This window comes from Macrotis lagotis, chromosome 6 (assembly GCF_037893015.1).
Source record: "Macrotis lagotis isolate mMagLag1 chromosome 6, bilby.v1.9.chrom.fasta, whole genome shotgun sequence".
Lineage (NCBI taxonomy): Eukaryota > Metazoa > Chordata > Mammalia > Peramelemorphia > Peramelidae > Macrotis > Macrotis lagotis.
In genome coordinates, this window is record NC_133663.1 from 156,588,815 (window position 1) to 156,613,837 (window position 25,023).

The window sequence follows — 25,023 nt, forward strand, 5'->3', positions numbered from 1 at the left end:
CTTCACTCCATCTCAAAATTTCTTTCTACCTTTGTAGAAAGGTACTCTCTCATCCTTCTATTTTTGGAACTGTCCCTCTTACTCTCTAAGACATAACTTCATTATTATTCCTTTGCTCTAATATTCTTGTTTGATCAGCTATCCCTTCTCTCTTGCCTCTTTAGGCATTCTTTCATCCCTGCCTTCTACCCCAAACTTCATCCTTTAATCTAACCAAAACTTTCCTTTGGTCCTGTTACCAATTCAAGAAAACACTCAACAAACATTTATTTATTTATTTGTATCTCTTGCCTTTAAGTGATAGACAAATACCTCTTCATAGAAAGGCTGCATTTCTTTCTTTTTTTAAGAAATAAGTTTTACCTTATTGCATCCTGGTCATTTAATGTGGTCCTTTCTTTATTCCAAATGAAACTTTCTCTTTTAAAGTAAAAAAAAAATCAAGAAAAACAAACAGATACAGCGACACTATCCAAGAAGATGAATTAGTCCCATAGCATTTAATAAGTATTTAAAGTATGGCAGACACATCATACACACACACACACACACACACACACACACACACACACACACACACACATACACATGAGTTGGAACAAAACCAGTTCCTAACTTCTTTAAGGAGTTCACTTTTTTTAATACAGGGAACCACATGTAAACAACTGGATACATACAAAAATAAGAGAAAGATGGTGACTAATTTCAGAGGGGCAAGTCCAAGCATCATGAGAGACTAGAAAGGGCTTCTTCTGGAATATTCCACCCTAATAATCCTTTATTTGTGGAGAAGAATCAGAGAACATTTATTGTGTCCATAACATGGCAGATGCTAAGGTTATAAATTTAAAAAGAAAATAGTCCTTTCCACAGAAATTTTACATTCTATTATCCTATCTAGGACTAACACAGAGAGCAATGTAGGAGGATTATCTCATATATATATATATATATATATATATATATATATATATATATATATATACATATATATATGTATATATATATGTATCTTGAAAGTATAATCTACATCCAAGTCTATCTTTCTACAAGTCCTTTCCAACATTCTCTTACTTGCCTAGTCCTAAAAACAGTTTTCCTTTACCATCTACTCTATAAAGTTACCAGTTTCACCTCTTCCATTGCTTTTATCATCAAACTTTTTTTAGGGGAAAAAATAATCTCCAGTTACTATTTCCCTCTTTCCTCTCCCTCCCCCACCATTGGCAGCTTGGTGATACAATACAGAGAACTGAATAGCCAGGAAGATCCATGTTTGAATCCTGCCTCAGACATTTATTAGTTATAACCCTTGTCAATTTATGTAATCACTGTCTGGCTCAGTTTACTCATCTATAAAATGAGAATAATATTAGCATCGACTTTCTTTTTTATAATATATATTTATTTTTTTATTTTTGGATAAATGATGTTTTTTTAATACATTACTAAAATATTCTTGTTTAAGAGTAAACAGGGGCTGGCTAGGTGGCAGGGTAGATAGAACACCGGCCCTGGAGTCAGGAGTCCCTGAGTTCAAATTCACTTCAGACACTTAATAATTACCTAGCTGTGTGACCTTGGGCATGCCTCTTAACCCTGTTTGCCTTGCAAAAAAAAAAAAAAAAGAGTAAACGTAATACCCCTCTTCCCAAAAAATATAGATCCTCATGAGCAATAAAGAGAAAAAATAAAAAAAATGTGCTTCAGTCTGTGTTCCAACACCACCAGCTTTGTCATGGATGGATCACATTATTTAGGATAAGTCCATCACAAAAGCTACTTCCATATTTTTCTACCTTTGCCATTGCTGATCACAACTCCCTCCATTCATACCTCCCCACTACCATATACTATATTTTCACTCTCCCTTCATTCTGTCCCTCTTCTTAAATGTGCTGTAGGGTAACTGAGTGGCTTAGCAGACTGATCACCAACCCTGGGGCCAAGAAGCCCTGAGCCCACATACCACCCCTTAGGCCCAGCAACCACCTGACCCTGTGATTCTGGACAGATCATCCAATCCCAGCCCTTTGCAAGAAGTAAAAAATAAAATGTATTATATCTGACCACTATCCCCCCACGGTCCACTCTCTCCTCCATCACTCACATCCCCCGCCCCATATCCCATTGAGTATGTATGCTGTTTCCTCTCGGAGTCACCTCTGATGAGAGCAAAGGTTCCCTCATTTCCCCTCACCTTCCCTACTTCCATATCATTGCAATAATTTAAAAAAAATCATATTACATGAAATATCTTCGCTTATTCAACCTCTCATTTCTCTTACTCACATTATATTTCCCTTTTAGCCAATGACTCCATTTTTACAATACATTATACCTTCAAATTCAGCTCTCGCCTGTGCATCTATAAAAGCTCCTTCTACCTACTCTATTAAATGAGAAGGTTCACATGAGTATTATCAGTATCATTTTTCTATGCAGGAATACATGCAGTTCATCTTCATTAAGTCTCTCATATTTTACCCTTCTCCTCCACTCTCTATGCTTCACCTGAGTCCTGTATTTGAAGATCAAACTTTCTATTCAGCTCTGGTTGTTTCAACAGGAAAAATTGCAATTCCCCTGATTTATTGAAATTCCATCTTTTCCCCTGGAAGAGGATGTTCAGTTTTGCCGGGTAGTTGATTCTCGGTTGTATTCTGAGCTCTTTTGCCTTCTGGAATATTATATTCCAAGCCCTATGAGCTCTTAATGTAGTTGCTGCTAAGTCCTGTTTGATCCTGACTGCAGCTCCATGATATTTGAATTTTGTCCTTCTGGCTGCTTGTAATATTTTCTCTTTGACTTGGGAGTTCTGGAACTTGGCTATAATATTCCTGGGGTTGGGGGTTTTTTTGGATCTTTTTCCAGGGAAGATCGGTAGATTCTCTCAATTTCTATTTTTCCCTCTGCTTCTAGGATATCTGGGCAATTTTCCTGTAGGAATTCTTTAAAAATATGATCAAGGCTCATTTCCTGATCATGACTTTCAGATATCCCAATAATTTTTAAATTATATTTCTTGGATCTGTTTTTCCAGATCAGTTTTTTTTCAATGAGATGTTTCACATTTTCTTCTAATTTTTCATTCTTTTGGTGTTGAAGTATTGTGTCTTGACTTCTCATAAAGTCAACAATTTCCTTTAGTTCCATTCTAGATCTGAAAGATTTGTTTTTCTCAGAGAGTTTTCCTATCTCTTTTTCCATCTCGCCAATTCTGCTTTTTAAACCATTCTTCAACTCAATAACTTTTTGAACTGTTTTATCCATTTGACTTATGCTGGTTTTTACATGTTATTTTATTCAGCATTTTTTTGGATCTTCTTGACTAAGCTGCTGACTTCTTTTTCATGTTGTTCCTGCATCTCTCTCATTTCTTTTCCCAGTTTTTCTTCTCTCTCCCTTACTTGATTTTCAAAATCTTTTTTGAGCTCTGTCATAACGTGAGCCAAATTTCCATTTTTCTTGAAGTCTTTAGATGAAGAAGCTTGTGCTTCCTCATCTTCAGATTGGGTATTTTGATCCTCCTTCAGATCATAGACAATGTATTTCTCAATGGTGTTCCTCTTTTTTCTCTGTTTACTCATTTCCCCAGCCTGATTCTGATTTTGGAGTGCTTCCTGAGCTTTTGAGTATTATTGTAACACCTCCCCCCACAAGGATCTCAGTGTATGAAGCTCTGTTCTCCTTCCTGGCCTGTTACAGACCACAAATGCATTCCTCTGTTTTCAACATTAAGTTCCCTAAAAATATGATTGGGGGAGGCTGTTGTTCTATAGGGGGGCCTAGAATGTGATTAGAATCTAAATGTGGTCAGAGTACCAGAGTCGTATTCCAGGTACAGAGGACAGACCTCATAAGTCTCTCTCTCCACTCCCCTGCCTTTGGCAGGCTGAACACTCAGTTGCCTGGGAGCTCCTGCTTACAGGCTCCACCTGCTTCTGTTTCCTATATCTGGGCTGCCTCAGCCAGGCGGCTTGCTGAGTGCCCTGAGTTCTGGGCTTCACATGCTCTGGAGAATTGCCTCACTGGATCCCTCTTTGGGTTCTGTCTCTCAAAAATTTAGTTTATGATTTTTGAAATATTATGACAAGAGCACCTAAGAGAGGCTCTTCTCCTATTGCCATCTTGGCTCTGTCCTAGCACTGATTTTCTAAGGCTGCTTTTAGCATAACATGAGATAATTATTTGTAGCATTCATATAAACCTTATTGAATTATACAAATGCTAGTTATTTTTTGTAATCAAACTTCCACTCCTGCTAATCGACTACATCTCTTTCAGAGATCAACAAAGACCTATATATCCCCAAATAATAATACCCACATTGGTTGAAATCAAGCTTAGGAAGGACTTTCTTTTCAATTACCTTTCATTTTACAGATGAGGAAATTGAGGCTCTAAGTGATTTGCTTATAATCTTACAACTAATCAGAGATTGTTATGTTCAATGTTTGAGATAAGATCTGAACCCAAGTTGATTGACTCCAATTACAACTTTCTATTGACTGTCACACTGCATCTTATAAAACCCCATTCTCATTTGTTATCCTCCTGGTTATATTTGTATTTTACCCCTCTTTATGGAACTCATTGATGCCAGATATTATACGGGTTCATCTTCTTTATTTCTTTGTCCTTCAATAGTTCATCTTCCTCTTCTCCAAACTAAAGTTGAACCCATTCTTCAATCCTTGGAATTGTTTTCAACATTAAGTTCCCTAAAAATATCTAGTATATATATAATTAATTTCATATTCTACTTTCCTCTAAAATTATTTTGATATCCTTTTGGTTGTTTTATCATATTCTAATAATGGCTTTCAAATTTCTCATTTTACCATTTTAAATCTATTTCTTCTCATGAAGTTTGATTTTCCTTTATAAATTTGCTATGAAATTAAATATACATATGCATTTAAAAGTATTACACACTAATTCTGTAACCTGTTGTCTTATCTATTTTATACTTTCCTGGTTTGAATTCAACTATATCAAATGTCATTAACTTCATTCTTTGTTTTCATATTTCATCAGTAACAGGGAATTTTAGATCTTGCTTGTACATTGTATTTATTTAGCTCTTGCTGGATTAAATGTTCAAGTATTATCTGTTAGATTCTAATCATTAATTCTGTCACTTTCATACTTTTTGAGGAAGTTCAGTTTATTTCTTTCAGTATTACTTTTATAAGGTTAATCTGTTAAGGCACTCTTCCCAGAAGGAAGTAAACACTGCAATTCTTTAGATTTCTGTTGTTAATTCAAATATAGAAAAAAACATTCTAAGAAACGTTTTTATATTGATGCTTAGGAAGGCCACTTTAACCTATACTTTCTCATTTTAGAAATGTGGTAACATAGATTTAGTCCTGGAAGGAACCTGAGATTTAAAAATGAAGTGACTGAGGCAGAGAGAATCATACAGAATTTAACTATATGAGTTAATATTTGAACTCAGCTTCCTAAATATAACTCCAGTGTTATATTTACAGTCAAAAATAGCTTTTTAAGATGTTAAGATTTTTAAAGATTTAAACAACCTTCCAATTCAATTTATACATAAAGAAATTGAGGCTGAAGTTGGTGAAATGATTTGCCCATGGCTAGATAGGCAATATGAGAGATGAGATTTGAAGCTGGGTCTTCTGATACAAGAGTCAGTGGTCTTTCAACTGTGCCGTAAAGAATCACAATAAAATTTGCTTCTGTTAAAGTTGTTTCAGTTATGTCTGACTTCATGATCCCATTTTGGGATGTTCTTGACAGAGGTACCGGAGTAGTTTGCATTTCCTTCTATTGTATAGATAAGGGTCACACAGCCGCTAAGGGTCTGAGACAGGCTTTGAACTCCAGTCTGGCACTATATCTACTGTGTCACCTAGCTTAAAAACAAAATTTCTGCTAACCAAAATGTGAAGCACCTCAGTTATGTAACAAGAATTTGTTACTATTGCCTAAATATGTACTCATTTTGGAGCCAAATTTTAGATATACAGGAGACATGTGAGGTGAAAAAGGCTGAGGAATTCAGTGAAGTAACTGAGGCTAACAAGATTACATGACTCACCCAGAGTCATATAGGTAATGTCTGAGTCCAGATTTGAAATCATAAGGACGAGTGTTTCTGACACTAGGCATGGTACCATATCCATTGTACCATCTAGCTGCCCCTGTAATTTCCTTGAGCAATAACAATTCTTAATTTCTTTAAATATCTTCCTTATTCATATGAAGACATTTCTTCAGAATTCATAGGTAGATTCTCATGTCCATCAGTTCTGAATCTTAAGATGATTCACTTTTTTCTATAGTATTATTCTTCATTTTTGTACAGTATTGTCTTTCTTTTTAACTGATTTTCTATTATGTGGTTATCTCTGTCTCTAACCTTTTTTTTTTTAAATTTCATTTGTCATTCTAGCTTCTGGGATCTATATCTCTCAGCTGAGACTGTCAAAGATTGTCCAAGCATTTGATGTCTGTGTGGGATGTGGGAGGTGTAGGGAGGTTGGGAGGAACAGAAATTCAACAGACCTGGGTCTAACTCCAAGTTACCCTTGATGTTAAATTGGCCACCACAGTCATGAAAGTATTCTCATCCAGATGCGAGGAAAAGGCTTTTGGGCCAAACTGTGTAAGATTTTGGAGATGGACCATAACAATTTTACTTTCTACCCTCATTGTCTTCTTGAAAAACTATGTGAAAAGTGAATACTATTTTTGTCTCTGACTTGCACTGGACTTCCAGAGAAATTTTACCTTTATATATGATCAAGGCTTGGGTGACTTGTTTTTAATTTTTTTCTCTATCACTTCCCCTCTTCAATGCCTTCTCTCAATTGTAACAAATTGTAACAAATGATTACATGTGCTACCTGAAACTTTATAAATTATTTTATAAAGAATCCAATTTGTGTATATATATATATATATATATAAAATATGAATAACTCTCTATTATGACAGTTTTCTTAGATTTTTTCACATTTTCTTCTTGAGATATTGTGATTGCTTGAGATTTTGATATGAAAAAAATCAATATTGTTTTCACTCTTAAGTAGGTAAAGATCTAAACAAGAGAGGCATTTGATAAATTATCATTCATTTTTTTCCTTTCCCAGTATATCATGATATAAAAAGGATATTTTTCTTCAGTCTTGTGGCAGAGGTTTGCCAACTATTTTATTCCTTGAACAGCTGCAGGTAATTAACTATTTCTTTATGAAGTCTATGACACTTCATTCAATAATAAATACTGTCCAGTAACAATGAAGTACTATTCAGTAACTGTGATTCCTATTTAGAACTTGGCAAAAGAATTTGATTAGAGTTGGTAATCTCTGATTTTAGGAGATAACCATTACCATATCAAATGTTTCATATTCACTTCATTTATAGATTTAATGAAATGAGGTAAAAAAAGATTCATTTGGGCAGTGTCAGTTCCATGACTTCAGCACAGACTATAAGAATGTACCCATTTTGGTAACGAAATACTATTCTAAACCTGCCACTTGCCATGACTACCCTTCTGCTTTTCTGTGTTATTCTAGGAATTATTAAATCTTGGCTACTAGTCCTATAAATTTTGGAAGAGAACCTTGACTGATTAGCTTGTGTTGAGTGATTTAAAGTCATTACTAATTGGAAAGAATTTTCTGAACTTACAGACTCCTACTGTACACAGAGTATTATAGCATCCAATTGGGATAGAGAGAGACAGAGTCTACATGCCAGAAATGTCAAATTCCAAAATCCTGGATTTTTCTCTTTGTGACATTTGACAAGACTTATAACCTATCCACTCACTGTGATCTTCCCAGCTTAGAATCATCTAGTGCCCAAAAACATTAATTCATCACTTAAAAAAAATCTCTGAAAATCCAAAGACTTATATAAAAAAACATCAAAACTCTTGATGAAAGGACCATCTCTCATCTTCCAAAGTTTGAATTAGCTTGCCCATTTCATGGTGTATAGAATACACTTCCTTAATATAAAATTTATTTCAGAGGAGGACTATTTGGAAGACAGCAATAAAAAAGTTCCATATTTGATTATAGCACAGTGAGAAACATCTAATTTGCTACACATTATTTTGGACAGAAACAGCTGGATCTATTTGAGGTACCTCTTTTAACATTGTGTTTGAAGTTCTTCAAAAAGACTTTGGTCATAATGAGGCATCTCATAATATATTGTGACTTAGGCCATGACTAGCTATTGTGTTGACAGAGATGAGAATGTTCTCATGACTAGGAGGCTCTCAGCTCTTATAACATTTACGTGACAGAATTGCCATAAGAAACAGTAAGAGATAGAATGAAGTATATTTTAAATGGAGGCTGTTGCATTACTACTGGTCTGCTGTGAAACCTTTGTTGTAGAGAATGAAATATTAGTGTGAGGCCATTATGTATTTATGTCCCTTTTTCAAGTCAGAAATTCAAATCCCAAGGAAAGTTATCTTTCCAGTTTATTTAAGAAAGGAAAGGAGAACCAGAAATATCGAATGGCCAATTGTAATTGCAAACATTTTTAATCCAGTTCTGCATTTTTAAACTACCTATATATAAAATGATTTTTTTTTGGTAAGGATATGTCTGCCAAGTTTAACAAGTTAGAAGTGAGCATTTGACATGGTGTCAAATAAAACTATAGCCCAAATGTCTAAAATCAATAATTTGCATAACTTTGATATAATAATTAAGAGATTATATATGGATATTGGATATATATATATATATATATATATATATATATATAATTTAGGCGCTCCCCATAAAACTGCTAGCAATCTAGGATTAATCAAAGTTTCAAGATGTCAACTTTATAAAGATAAAAAAATAATTAGTTCACAGTAAAGGAAAATCACTAAAAATAATGTTACTTTATACTTGTGATAATATATTACATAAAATCCTAACTTGCCACTACCATATCTATCTCTATCTCTATCTCTATCTCTATCTCTATCTCTATCTCTATCTCTATCTCTATCTCTATCTCTATCTCTATCATCTCTATCTCTATCTCTATCTCTATATCTATCTCTGTCTCTGTCTCTGTCTCTATCTCTGTTTCTATCTCTATCTCTATCATCTCTATCTCTATCATCTCTATCTCTATCTCTATATCTATCTCTGTCTCTGTCTCTGTCTCTATCTCTGTTTCTATCTCTATCTCTATCTTTATCTATCTCTATCTCTATATCTATGCATATACACATACATATCATCTTCTGTGCTAACAACTTTACAAATCTTATCTCAATTCTCTCACTCCCATCCTGCCCATTCAATCCACTGGGACCTTTGGAATTTCTATTCCAAAATGAACTAACAACTTTATTTTGTTCCTATTTATTTCAAGGATCCCTTTTATCTGCAAGCATTGATCTCAATTCCCCTTGGTGTCACTATTTGCCTGGATATCCTCTCCAGCACTGACTTTACCTTCTCTCACAGCCTTTTCTCACAACCATTCCTAAAAGGACAGTTGTTCCCTACTTTTACTTCCCACCACTATCACTCAGCAATCTCATTTCCAATGAAGTCTACTTCATCAAAATTTTCCACCCAATCCATGCCATGTTAGCTACACACCAATCCAACTGGTCATACTCTCTCTAGTCTCAAGGGGTTTTACAATTGGTTCATGATTTCCTTTACTTCCTAGTTCCTATATATAAACTTCAACCTTTTCATGGATACTCCCTCAAACTCCCCAAATCTTCCAATACATCAATCTTCTTAAATTCTATGACATTTTACATCATTGTATCTCAGCAAAGCCTAGATCCATACTGGATCTCACTATAGCTTATATGTATTCTGATATCTTAATTAAATATTCAAAATTTTCCTAACAATACTCTCCCATCATTCTCCTCCCCTATACTTCATCTCTCTTAAGCCTATCGTTCATTTTCATCAAAAAGCTCCAAGTTCTAAACATCTCAGTAGTATTACAGGCCAGTAGACCTTCTTTGATTTCACTTTATACTATCATTTCAACTCTATTCTTTCCTCAACTCTTGAATTGCTTGTCGTCTGTCTCACCACACTCATCCCTTTTCAAACATCAGAACCTTTTACCTTTCACCTCCACAAGTTCAACTCACCTACTATTAGAATGGAAGAAGAGTAAACTACACAATCATGCTCTCTGGGTACATTATACCAGTTCCCAATTGTAATAAACCCATATTAAATTGAGTTGATTCCTCCTTAACATATATATATGTGTGTGTGTGTGTGTGTGTGTGTGTGTGTGTGTGTGTGTGTGTGTGTGTATGTGTGTGTATATATGTATATATATAATATATATAATATATATTCCCACTTTCAAAGCTATTCTAAAATGATTTTTTCCTCTTCAAGCTTCCCATATGAGTTTTATTCTTTCTTTGCTGAGAAAATTTAAATCAGTTAGCATGAACTTCATTTTTTGTCATCCTCTTTATCTTAAAATCCCTACATTATCATTTCACTGTCTCTGTCAATAAAGTAGGCCTTGTCTTTGTCAAGGTTAACTCCTCTTTGTGTGCCCTTAAACCAAAGGTTTGCTGTTAAATGTTTAACAACTGATTCTCTCTGAAAATGCCAAGCACAATTTTGTTTAATCTGCATTATTCATATTTTCTCCATTCCTTTCTTAAATCTAAAAATCATTAAAACAATAAATCAGCACCTTATTTATATCGTTTGCTGTTTTCTGTGTATAAATGCTTACTCTGAAAATTTCACAATCAGTTGAGTCAGTACAAGCTAGATCCATTTTACTCCTGCCTTAAACCCATTTTCTTCTATATTCTCCAGCAGATTACAACCTCAATAATTCTCACTCTCTTGTCCTTAAACTATTACCACCTACTTGTCCCTTTCCTGCTGCTTACAAATATGTTGTTTTCACCCTATCCTTAAAATTCTTCATTAGTCCTTAGAATCCTCTACAGTTCACTCTTTCTTCTTTTTTTCTTCTCTTTGTTCCCTTAGTAATCTAATCAGTAAAATGGACTTAATTATATTGTCAATGCAGATGTCACAGCTTTATATATCCATCCCCTATCTTTCTCTTAAGTTTCAATCTCATATCAACAATTGCTTATTATTTTAAACTGAATATCAGAGAGAAATTTCAAACTCTACATGCCCCAAATTGAGAACATTAAACCTTCTTTTCTTTCAAATTTCTCTATTTCTGTGATAGATACCATCATCTTTCCAGTTTCACAAGTCTGCAAATATAACAATAACTTCAACTCTGTATTCTCCCTCTCACCAAATATTCATTAAGAGCCAAAACTTGTTTTTTCTATATTCACATTTACATCTGACGCTTTCTTTCTCTACTCACCTGCTACTTTGCATCAAACCCTCAATGAATCTTTCCAGATATTATTTTAATAGTTTACTAACCGATCATCTTGTCTCAGTTCTATACCTATTCTAGTCCTTGTCTGCTTTTGCTTAACTCAAGATTTGACTGTCTCAATCCTCTAGTAACTCCCTCTTGCCCCTAAATTGAAATGTCAACTCTCTGTTAAGCTGTTCCCCCTTTTTTATTATTCTAAAGGAATTTTATTTTCTCTAAGTTCACATAAAAACAAACTTTAACATTCTATTTTTTAACAATTTGAGTTCTATATTTCTCCTCTCCATTAAAAAATCATAAATTTGATATGTGATATATATATATATATATATATATATATATATATATACGTACAGTTGTGAAAGGAACTATTTCCATATTAGTCAAGTTGCGAAAGAAAACATAGGCCAAAAAATAACATGGAATTAAAAAAAGTAAATCTGTATTCCTTCTCCAATAGTTCTTGCTCTAAATTTGGATATTTTTTTTAACCTTGAATCCTTTGGAATTGTCTTGAATCATTAAGAAATTAAAAAGATTCATTGTTTATCATAGTATAATCTTGCCATTACTTTTCAATGTTCTCCTAGTTCTGTTCACTTCACCTTACATCATTTCATGTAAATCTTTCCATGTTTTTTTCTGAGAGCAGCTTGCTTGCCATTTCTTATAGTACAACATTATTTTATCACAATTATATAGCACAACTTGTTCAGCCATTCCCCTACTGATAGATACCCTCTCAATTTTTAATCCTTTGTTACCACTAAAAGGGCTGCTATAAATATTTTTGTATATGCATGTCCTTTTCCTTTTTATAATCGCTTTTAAATACAGACATAGTATTATATTGCTGGATCATGCTTTTATAATCTTTGGACATAGTTCCAACTTGCTCTCCAGATTGGTTGAGTCAGTTCATAACTCCATCAACAGTACTTTAGTGTCTTAATTTTCTCACATTCCCTCAAGCATTTGCTCTTAAAAACATGCCCACATATTATCTTTCTAGCCTCAATTGATTCTGCCTCTCTCTTTGACATTGTTGCACTCTTCTCTATAACCAAATTGACCTTCTCTCTGTTCCTCAAATGTTATACTTTGTCTTTTATTTCCATACTTTTGCCTTACCTTTATTGGATTCCCTCTTGATCATTTCATAGAATCTTTGCCTTCTTTTTGGACATTGCTGAAATACCCATTCTATATGTGAAGCCTTTCCTCACTTTCCCTTCTGTTAATGTCTTCCCAAATTTTCTTGCAGTAACTTTGTAGTTATTTTCTTAGTAATTTTTATATATTTGCATATTTAGAAGTCTTTTCCATTAGAATATAAATTCTTGGGAAGTAAGAATTGTCTTATTCTTTGTAGTTATCTTTTAAAATGGAATTGTTCAGTGTTTGACATGCCTATCACTTTTCCACTTGGTTTATTTAATAAAATATTAGCTTTATATAGAGATGGTATTTGTCTTTTAAATAATGAATTCTGAACTACAGGACTTTGGCCACCCAATCAGAAACTCTTTTGACTATACTGTGCTACAAAATAAATATTATTTGACAGGCTACTCACTATAGTTAAGGAATAATTATTTAATAAGACTAAATATCTTCCAAATATGACTTCTCTTTTGAAAATCCCCTTACCTAGTTGTGGTCTCCACATAAGTATATATTTGCAACTATCTCCTGTACTCTTTTCTCTGTGCTATAAACTTTATCTGCAGATTTTGTGCATACCTAAAAACCTTAGAAAAGAGACCAAAGTTAGATAATTCATAAAAACCCAAAACTGAGTGAATTGATTGTTTTCTTGTCACTGTAAATAAGGAAGCAAATCATCACACTTGCATAATATGAGAAACTTTTTTGCTGAAGAAAAGCAATGTAAAGATAAAGAATACCCTTTGGGGAAATAATAAAAGGAATCATAAGAAAATACAAAGTAAAGTGTGTCAGTGTTATTGTGTATTGTTTGAAAAGAATAGTATACAGTTCTGTAAATCAACATTCCCTTCACTTGTCAGAGCACATGAGGATTGCAAAGCTGAATTGTTAGCAGATATAGCTCACTAATAATAGAACTTTTCTCATAAAGTAACTAGTAGATTCTTTCTTTGCTTAAGACTTTGTATATAGACTATACATTTGCCTATGTTTTGTTAAAAGCTCTTCTAATAGTGTGCTAATATGTTTAAAATTCCATTTCTTAGGCATCCCTGACTTTGAATCTAGACATTGAATTTTTTGGGAAGCCTTTTTAAAAAAATTAAAATAAAATATTATAACAGCAATGGCAGTAATAATAGCAATATCCCAAGAGGGATATCACATTAAGTCATTGTAAACTATCAGCATGGATTAACTTTCTGCAGAGCAGCCTATTTCCTAAGAAGGGTTCTGAGGTCTGTCCCAATGGAACAGTGAGCAGTTATGTCTAAATAAATGGAAATTAGAGAGATAAGTGAGATCACCTACCATTATGTTCAGAGAGATTCGAATTAGGTGAGGGTCTTGAGAGGTCAGGGGTCAGTAGAAGATTGCCAATGGGATACTTAGGACCTGAGGTCAATAGGCCCAAGTGGAAACAAGGAAAAGCAGTGACAAACAATTTTTCTACTTCATGATTTAGAAATAACTAGCCCTGAATTTAGAACACCTCAGCAGAATTATGGAAAGAGTAGTGTTAAAGTTTTCTGTTTGCTCTACTCCTTACATTTATATTACTATAATGACATTATAATTTACAAAGGGCTTTAATTTTTTTCTTCATTTGACCCACCACTCAACTCTGTAAGAGATAATTATCCTTATAGCACAGAAAAACTGGGACCCAGAGATGGCATTTGCCCAAACCTAACTTTAAATATAACCTGCACAATTTGCCAAATATCACACAATGAATTATTGGCACAACAAGAAATTGAAACCTGAATTATCTGACTCTCTCATCCAAGAAAACATTACATATACAAAACATATACATAATATGCAATAACCAGAACCATTTAAATACATAGAATTTCAGGATAATAAAATATACAAATAAGGTATAGCTATAACATTCATTTCATTAAATATATCATAGGATTATAAGAGATACAATAGAGCTTCAAATTTCATCTAACCCAACCTGTGCTAAACAATATACCCCATACAACATCATCAAGAAACATTTTCATACTGTTTAATGTTCTACTCCTCTGAGGGGGAAGGAAAAAGTTAGGTGTTCAATCAGAGCACAAAGACTGAGTTGAGGCTATTTGTGGAGAGGAGAAAATTGAATTTCCTTAAAAAAAATGATGAGTAGAATCACAGCTGGGACATCATCCAGTAAGGAGCAAAGGAAAAATGGAAAAGTCATAGTAGTTGATTCCCTTCCTAAGAGGTACTGAGACAATTATTTGTAAAGCTAATTCATTGCATTGCATTGCCTAAAATTCTTGTTACATGATCCCAAGTGGACCCACAAGGCAAGCAATTCTTTTGTGCTTTCCTACTTGACTCATTATCCCATCCTCCATGGCAACTTTTCCAAACCTTTTCTTTTCACACTTTCCAACTATACTCCTTCTACACAACCCAGCTAAGAACCTTGATTCATTTCACTTAAAAAAAAAATTGAGACCATTTGTCATGAGCTTGCTCTCCTCTTTTCTCAACTCACACCACTAAAGTTTCCTTTTTCTACTGTATCCTCTATTACCCTGGTCTCTTATGAAGAAGTGGCCCTTTGCTAATATTAACCTTTCTGATGATGATATTTGTACATTTTCAAAGAAAATCATGACATCAAGGGAGGTGATATCATGACATGTATGTGAACTGGAATTGAGTGAGGGGATGTTATGCTAAGTCACTAACCTCACTTTCTGCTCCAGAGTCATCTGGGTCCAGTGGCCAAATATGAATCAGGATTACTGGAGAAAGCACTAGAAGTGAGGTAATCAGGGTTAAGTGACTTGCCCAAGGTCACACAGCTAGCATCTGAGGTCAGATTTTTAACTCAAGTCCTAGTGACTTTAGGGCCCATGCTGTACTCACTGCTAGCCTTTCTACATATGTGATCCCATCACATCCTGTCATCACTAGCAGATTGTTTTCTCTATCACCATCTCACTTATTTCCAAACTCTCTCTGTCCACTGACTGCTTGCCTACTATCTGCAAATAAATTCAAGTTTACCTGTCCCTCAAAAAACCCTCAATTGCTCCATCAGTCCCTGCTGGCTAACATCCAACTTTTCTTTACTCATTTCTATTTAAACTCCCAGAGGAGTCTATCATTGTTAATCAATGCTGTCACTTCCTTCTTAACTCTCTGCAATCTGATTCCATCTTCTTACTCAAATGAAACTTTTCAATTTTGAATGATTTCTTAATCATGAAATTTAATGACTTTTTCTCAGTCTTCAACATTCTTGTCCTCTTAATGGTTTTTGGTGCTGGTGATCTTTTCTTTTCAACACTCCCTTTTCTAGTTTTTCCTTACTATCTTCTACTTCTTCTTAGTCTCCTTTGCCAGGTCTTCATCCTGGTCATATCTACTAAGTATGTGTGGAGGCAATTGGGACTAAGTGACTTGTTTAGGGCCACTCAGCTATTAAGTGTCTGATTCTGGATTTGAACTTGGGTCCTCCTGACTCTGGGCTTGACTTTAGTGTCAGGAGAATCAGAGCCTCAGACATTTGACACTTATTAGCTGTGTAGTTTTGGGTAAGTCACTTAACCCTCATTGTCTCACATTCAGGGACATCGCCAGGCATCCTGATCCATATCTGTACTCTGAATCCAGATGGCTCTGGAGAAGAGTGAGGCTAATTACTTAGTCCAGTACCCCTTCACTCAAATGCAATTTATATGCTTGCCACGACATCACTTCCCTGATGTCATGGTCTTCTTTAAGAATAAAGGACTAACATCATTATCCTCTGTTAAGCAAAATGCTCTCAAAGGTACTGCCATCTCTTCTCCTGTAATATTATTTCACTTGATGATGTATCAATTCTATATTCAACTAGTCTCTATTTGACTATAATATTATTCAATTATATTTCAAATAATTATAACGATCAACATTATTCTCAGATTTATTTGCTCAATTATAATCATCTCACATCTGAACATTTCAAACTTTTTGTCTATTGAATATCATAAAGTCAACTTGTCCAAAATTGAACATGTTAGCTTTTCCCTAACACTTTCTTTTCTTCCTTTTTACTGTGTAGAATAATACCATTTCCCCATTCATCAATAATCACAACATAGGTACCATCCTAGATTTCTCACACTTTCTCTTTTATCCAACATATTTGACCAATTTTCACCTCATGTTTCTTTTCTTATGTATGTCCTGTTCTCTCCTCTAAAACCCATCATGTTGTTGTAGACTCTTGCTTCACATCTTGACAGTTGCTATAAGCCTGCATCTTTGCCTCCCTGAATCAAATCTCTCCCCACTCCAATCCTTCCTCCACTAAGCCATCAAATTGACCTTTCTAAAGCACACATTTGACCATGTCACCTCCAACTCCTCACCTCAATTCAATCGCCTTCTGTGGCTCCCTATCCAAATATAAAAATCTTCTTTTTGGATTCTTCTTAATATAATCCTTTCCTAACTTGTCAGTCTTTTTTTTATTACTTAGACTTCCTCTTTTCTCATATGCATTACAATCCTATGACCATACCCTTGTTGCTCATCTTAGTTATATATATTATATATATATATATATATATATATATATATATATCCCATCACCTGACTTTAATCAATTTCTTTTTTCTTTTTTTAATTTTATTTATTTTTCCAATTACATAAAAAGATAGTTTTCAGCAATCTTTTTAAAGCTTTTGAGTTTCACATTTTTCTCCTTTTTTCCCAATTCCCCCAAAAGAAATCAATTTAATATAGGTTATATATGTATATCTATGCTATACATAACTATGTTAAATATATATCTATATTAAAAGTATTTTGAAAGATGAATCAAACTAAAAATGGATTTAAAAAACACGAGAAGGGGAAAACCCATAATATCTTTTAAAAAAGCTTTAAAAATTGAAAATAGTAAGCTTTGGTCTGCATTCAGATTCCATAGTTGCTTCTCTGAATGTGGAATGGTAATTTCCATCACAAGTCATTTAGAATTGTCTTTGATCATTGTACTGCTAAGATGAGCAAGTCCATCATAGTTGATCATCTTGCAGTGTTGCTGTGGTGTGTACAATGTTCTTCTGATTATGATTACTTCGCTCAGCATCATTTCATGCAATTCTTTCCAGGCTTTTTTGGTTCTTACAAACAACAGCACTCTATCATATTCATGTACATAATTTGTTCTGTCATTCCCCAATTGACAGGCATCCCCTCAATTTTCAGTTCTTTGCAACTATGAGAAGAGCTGCTATAAATATTTTTGTTCATGTGAGTTTTCCTTTTTTTTTTCTGATCTGTTTGGGATACAGACCTAGTAATGGTATTGATCAATCAAATGGTTTGTATAGTTTTATTGCCATTAGGACACAGTTCAAATTGCTCTCCAGAGAGGCTGAATCAGTTAACAAACAACTCCACCATAATGCAACAATGTCTATCTCAGACTTGTTTTAATCTGTATTTCTCTAATCAACAATGATTTAAAGCATTTTTATATGACTGTAGATGGTTTCAATTTCTTCATCTGAGAATTGACTTCATATCCTTTGACCATTTATAAATTAGGGGATGATATATATTCTTATAAATTTCATTTTTCTCTGTAAATTTTAGAAATGAGTCCTTTATCAGAAAAACTAGCTGCAAACATTGTTTCCCAACCTGATGTATTTCTTTAAATCTTGCTTTCAATGGTTTTATTTGTGCAAAAAAAATTTCAATTTAACATAATCAAAATTATCCCTTTTGTATTCTATAAAGTTCTCTATCTCTTCTTTGGTCACAAACATCTCCCCTCTTCATAGGTCTGACAGGTAAACTATTCCTTGTTCTCCTGACTTATATATAGTAGAGCCATTTATGTCTAAATCTTGTTCTCATTTTGATCTTATTGTAGTATAGTGATATGTTTGTCTATGCCTAGTTTCAACCATACTATTTTCTAGCTTTTCTAGCAGTATTTTGTCAGAGTGACTTCTTATCGCAAAATCTGAAGCCTTTGAGTTAATCCAACAGTAGATTATTGTAGTCATTTACTACTATTTCTTTTGTACCTAATATTTCCCACTGTTCCACCACTCTATTTCTTAGTCAGTACTCAACAGTTTTGATGATTGATGCTTTATAATGTAATTTTAGTCTGGTATGGCTACATCATCTTCTTTTGCATTTTTTAAATAAATTCCCTCCATATTCTTGACCTTTTGTTCTTCCAGATGAATTTAGTTACTAGTTTTTCTAGCTCAAAAAAGTAATTTTTTTGGTAGTTTGATTGGTATTTCACTAAATAAATAATTCTATTAGCTTGGCCTAACCATGACATTTGACAAATTATTTAGTTCTGATTTTATTTGCATTAAAAATGTTTTATAATTGTTTATATAATTTCTGCATTTATCTTAGCAGGTAGACTCCCAAATATTTTATGTGGTCTACAGTTACATTAACTGAATTTCTATTTCTATCTCTTGCTGTTATGTCTTATTGGTAATTATAGATATGCTGATGATTCATTTGGGTTTATTATATCCTGATACTTTGTTAAAGTTGTTGATTGTGTCAAGTTTTTAAGTGAATATTATAAGATTCTCTAAGCTCAATTGCCAAGAATGAGAGTTTTGTTTCTTCTACTTGAGCCATTTTCTCTTGCTATCCTCTAGAGTTGAAACTCTCTCCTTCTTCATCTCTCCATCCAAACTTTCCTGGCTTCCTTCAGGTGTCAGATTGCCTCTACTTCCTATCAGGCTTTACTTAAAGCCCTTAATGCTAGTATTTCCCCCTTTTTTTCACCTATTGTATTTTTCATATTTGGTGCATGTTGTCTCATCTATCAGACTATGCACTCTTCAAGAACACTGACTATCTTTTACTTTTCTTTTTATCACCTATTTACTAATGCTTAATAATGACAATTACTTCAGGATAAAATATAAGCTCTTTTAGCTATCTTTCTTTCTCCCTCCCTTTACAGCTTTATCTGGCATTGCATCCCTCTATGTACTTTTCTTGCTGAACTGAAATATTATCAATTCCTCAGATTGAGATTTCTGCCCCAACAATTTCATACTTACAAAAGACTAAGGATTCATAGGAATTTTTGTTCATTTCTACAAGTTCATTGTAAATAGAATAATTTTCTTTTGGTGTTTTTATTTCCCAGCAACTTAGAAACATTTAGAGGAATCTGTAGAATAATGTTTAAGTATAACTTGTTTCCTTCTTTGTTTTCCTCTCCAAATGTTTTTGGAAGCTGCTTCTCTAAAGTCTTCCTTGTTCCCTTCAATTAAAATTATTCACTCCCTCTTCTAATTTTCCTGATTTATATTTTGCTCTCATTCTTATCTCCTTTCTTTGGAGTATTTATATGTTGAAGCTACTATAGTAGGATGTAAGTTCTCAAGGGTGCAAAAAATATTGTGTGTCTCCATTGCCTATCTCATCGTAGAAACAGCAAGAGAATATATCAGATTAAACTGTAATAATCACTCATGATGGAAAATTCTATTTTCTTCCAGACAGAGAACTGTTGAACTCTAAATGCATAACAAAGTATACTTTTTTAAGCTTTATTTTTGCAACATGGCTATTATGGAAATACATTTTGTAAGACTTCTCATGGATAATGAATATCATATTGTTTGTTTTCTCATTGCCTGAGTGTACAGGGCAGGGGTTGGCATCTGGAACACACAGAGAGAGAGGAGAATTTGAAGTTAAAAATTTAAAAAAAGATTGTTGAAAAATAAACTGTTAAAAAATAAATAAATTTGCAAAAAAATTGTAATGAAGCAGATATACATAAGCCTCTCTTGAAATAATATGCATTGAGATGTAATGGTATGAAACAGAAGCAAATTCAGAGCAGAATTCTGAGTAAGCATTACTTTGTCACTGAATTATATCTTGGTCTCTAAAAGACACTGCTCTTGTGTTTATTAATGGGTTTATTTATGACTTAATAACCTTACATTATACTCCCATGCCTCTTTGTTATCAGCCTGGTTTATTTACAGAACAAATAGCTTAGAATTTCCTGTAATGGTCACCTTGCCATGACAGTAAAGTAGAGACACGGTTCGGTGTGGTTTATTCATTTAAACTTTTATTTTCCCTTTTAGACCACTAAGGTATTGTGCTAGGTAGAGAAGTTAATTACATAGCATTCACATTCAATGATATTTGGGCCACTACTATTACCATGTACTGACTGTGACACATACTGTCTATTTAACCTTGAACCTAACCTTTCAAGTGGGTTAGGCAGTTCTCTAAAACTGCAAGTTGCAAGGAATTGCTGACCTGCTTTGATGGAAAGAGCTATTTTATGTGGGAGTTTCCTATATCAGTGATTTGATTATAGATAAGTCTTTATCTCCCATTTTCATTTTGTCAAAAAAAGGGTGTCTATTTTCCATTATATACATATAAAATTTTTCATCATTCTTAGATGTGATTTAATATGTTTGACCACCCCCTCCTTCTCGCTTCCTCTCTCACTTACTTCTCTCTCTCTCTCTCTCTCTCTCTCTCTCTCTCTCTCTCTCTCTCTCTCTTTTGAGATATTTATTTTTACATCAGAACCATTTCTGGAAATATTACCTCCTCCCCAATTCCAATGAGTCTTCACTTGTAACAAAGGAAAATTTAAGGAAAAAAAAAACTTACAGAGCAACCACATTTGACAACAAATACAGGCATTCATGAATACAGTCCCTCACTTTTCAGTTATACAACTGTTATTTTGATATTCATATAAATTACATTAATGTACTCCTGTAAAATACAGAAGCTGTACTAATTTTACTTATGTTCATACTTCAAATTGCTTATGTTCATATCTTCCCATGTTTCCCTGAATTCATTTCTTAAAGCAGTACAACTCATCAAGAGGCCCATGTTCAACATCTTTCCATTTTGGCAGGAACTACAAGAATTTGCACCATATTAAAACATAACCAAAGGTAATCTTGATATAAAACATTCAGGTAGAGCAGAGATGTCAAACAGGACACCCCTTCCCTCTATACTGAACCATTTATTTGGAAAATATTTAATAAAATAAATAAAAGAACCATAGAAAAGATAATGTTAATTTATGATTTTTTAAGTCAATATATGCACAGGAGTATATATAGGAATCATTTTCTTGGTTTAATGCAAAGGGGTTGATTATATCTTTTTGAATAGTTCCTTAGAAACACTTTATATATATAGTAAGAATCTGATAAATGTTCACTGAATTTTATTGAATCAGTCATCAGATTCTCTTCTGGTGTAAAGCACTATGCTATGGGAGATACTTAAAATGCAGCCCTGTTCTGAAGGCATTTATTGGTATTGGAGAATAAGGAATGGTATGTTCAAACAGCTATAATACAGGGCAGGATGTCTACTAATGTATTACATAAAATGTAGAAGCAATGTGTTATAAAAGTCTGGAAAAGGAAAAGATCACTCCACATTTAAAGGAAAGTTTCATGATAGAGCTAGCATTTGAGCTAGAGCATGGCAATGCTTTCTGTGTTTTTTTTTTTTTAGCCCTTTTTAGATGTGCTGAGCTAACTATTTACAGGATGCTATATCTGTCCCTTTGAGTTTGTCTCTACTATAAAGAAGTATTCTGAGAGGTACAAACATATTGTGAATCTCTATGTATTAGAAGGGAGGGCCTCTAAAGCACAATATATTTCAACTTTAAGTGAATGATATATTAAAGGAAAGCAGCTCAAGTTTATTTTCCAGAGTTTAATTTAAAAAAAATAATCCCAGGTACGCACCAGATGTAGATTTTTCAATGGTGCCGTTGACATAGGCTTCAGTGAAGGAAATTTATTAAATCAGGAAATAATTGGAAATCCCTGAGAAAGGTTATTAAGAAACACCTTTTTATCTCTGACTTAAACAAATATCTTACATTTCAGAGATAGTTCTAACTTACCCTCTATAATTTACCTGATCAATTAAAGAAGGCAAGTCACTTCTTCAAGAAAGATTAATTTTTATGTGATTTGATCTACTCATTGAATATAAATCCCATTTCCAGTCTTAACCTTATGCATGCTGTTATCTGAATTCCTGAATTCCAGGCATCTGGTAAAATATGATCATGTCACTAGCTTCTTTCAAGTAGTGTTTATCATCATCTTGCTGATTGCCTAATATAAGTTTACAACCAGTCTCCTAGGTGTACTACTATATTACAGCACTCCCACAGACATCATAAACAGGGACATCTTTGGTAATGAATGTCAGAAACACACTACCTTAGTGTGCACTATCTATCTCCATGACTCATTGCCAAAATACCAAGAGCCTTATTCTAAACTCCTTACTGAGACATACCTTATTAACCAAAAGAAGGGGTTATTGGTTCAAGGGATTTATTCCATGATGACAATTATTTGTATTAATAATAGTCAGTTAGGTTCTAAAAGTATCATTTCACTAAACAGTTCTATTGTACAAATTATTTTTCCAAAATTTACTTTTCCTTTCTTCCAATTCATTTCAAGTCAAAATTTGTTTCACTTACATCCCTCTCCAGGTTTAGTTTGTCAGTTTTGTTTTTTCCAGTTCTTAGTGTAAAAGCCAGCAAGTTGACTCTCAATTCAGTATGCTTTCAACTGTAATGTTAATTAGAGTAGTGTCAATGTTGTTTGGGGAATATTATTCAAATTATAATAAGCCTGCATTTGTCTGTCTTCTTTTAATGTCTTTTAGTCCTTTGAAGGACTAGAGATTTTTTTCAGAAGGATCTGCATCTGTTTTTAACTTGCCTAGATTTTCTTCTGATATTCTGTATGTAGTATGAAACCTGTGGTTTGTAATAGTCTTTGATATAATTTAGAGGTTGAAGTATATTGTCAAACTAAGAAGTGAGAAGGTAGTCAACAGGTGGGAGGAGACAGGGAGGAAGAGGAGCATAGAGGAAGAGGAGAGAGGAAAAAGGAAGGAGGGGACTTAAAAAGGAAAAGAAAAATAAGGAGGAAGAGGAGAGGGAAGAAAAGGAAATGAGAAAGAGAAGTGGGAGGAAGAAAAACTGGAGGAACCCTAAATTTTAAGTCTTTTCATCAATATGATAGTTATATATATATAATATAGCCTACATTAAATAATATTTAGTTGAAATATATTAGGTATCATTTCATCACTTCATTTTCAAGGGAAAGCCTTCTAGGTCTTGGCATACTTGAAGAAAAGATCCATTTAACGGACAACCTGGGGAGGGAAGGGGAAGATAATATCAGAAATCTCTCATGAAGAAAGCCAGGCTTATACTTTTTATCTCCCTGTGGGGAATATAGAGATTCTAGGAATCAAATGTAGGGTGAGGAAATATTCTTCCTTTAAAGAGGAGGAATCCTTCAAAATTTCTCTTTCACAAGTGGTCCTTCAAAGACCACTCCAAGCACCATCTTCTCTCTAAGACATTTATTTCTTAAAAGTAAATAATAATACTTTATATATACTTTGATTATGTGTGTGTTTGTGAATGTCTGAGCATGCTTATATGTCACAACTCTTGGAGAACTAGAAGTCTTTCACTTGTCTTTATATTCCCAGTACCTAATATATTATCTTGCAAACATCAAGCATGTAACAAATCTTTGTGAAATTGAATTATATTGAATTAAGCAATCAAGAGAGTTTATAGGAGGAATGGAATGTACTAGACATCTTTCAGTAATGTTCTCAGTGATCATTATGGTCTGTTTTGCTGAAGTATTGGATTTAAATGGCTATGACAGCACTGTGCTATTGGTAGAGTCTTGAACTTGAGATCTAAAAATTTCTAATTGGTACCTAAGCCTTCTGGAACTCAAAAGTAACTAGTCATCTGACTTGAGTTTGATTAGCCTACTCCTCAGTTTCTTCATTGATAAAATGGAGAGAATAATATTAGTACCACTTACCCCTCAGAATTGTCTTATAGAAAGCACCATGTAAACTACAAAGTGTTGTATAAATGTGAGCTATTACTAGAACATATGCTAGGCATATGCAGAAACTGGTCCATTTGCAAATTGGCATATGGGATTTTGTTAACAGATGCTGCAGTGTTTGGAAATCATTGTTGGGGTATTTGAAACTCTTAAAATAAATTCCAGGAAGCCCAGTAGCTACTAGATAGCATATGAACATTAAGGGAGAGAAATTCTACCTCCTATTAAACCCCTAAGCATCATTAGAACTAACTCATCTTAATGAGGTATCAACAGGTAGGCAGGTCACTGCTGCCTGAACATTTCCCCATTTTTCCCATTCTTTAATTGATTAGGTGAGGGAGTTACCTCCCCTTTCCTTTGAGAGTTCTGGTGAAGAATTTCTGCTTCTGCTAAGCATTTTTCCCACCTGCACATGCTGCTGACCTCTTCTATTCTCTATGTGAGAATGAAAGCATTGGATTAAGATCTATATTCTCTTGTATTATTTTAAAAGACTACTTGCATTTCTTTGAGGGATGATCCTTGTGTTGATTAA

The 25,023-nt window shown here is 33.7% G+C and overlaps 1 protein-coding gene and 2 long non-coding RNA genes across 11 annotated transcripts in view; 2 read left to right on the forward strand and 1 right to left on the reverse strand.

Annotated features, from left to right (window-relative positions):
* Nucleotides 1-25,023, forward strand: part of GPC5 (glypican 5) — a 2,040,883-nt gene that overhangs the window by 1,687,451 nt on the left and 328,409 nt on the right. The window lies entirely within an intron of this gene.
* LOC141491201 (uncharacterized) overlaps nt 1-25,023 on the reverse strand; it is a 127,393-nt gene that overhangs the window by 57,680 nt on the left and 44,690 nt on the right. The window contains exon 3 of one of the 2 annotated variants that reach the window (XR_012469521.1): nt 22,214-23,760. The exons of the other annotated variant lie outside the window; for it this stretch is intronic. This is a non-coding gene — a long non-coding RNA (uncharacterized LOC141491201). Of the gene's footprint in view, nt 1-22,213; nt 23,761-25,023 lie in introns of those variants that run through there. 2 annotated transcript variants of the gene reach the window in all.
* LOC141491199 (uncharacterized) overlaps nt 1-25,023 on the forward strand; it is a 52,615-nt gene that overhangs the window by 5,113 nt on the left and 22,479 nt on the right. The gene's annotated exons all lie outside the window — the stretch shown is intronic.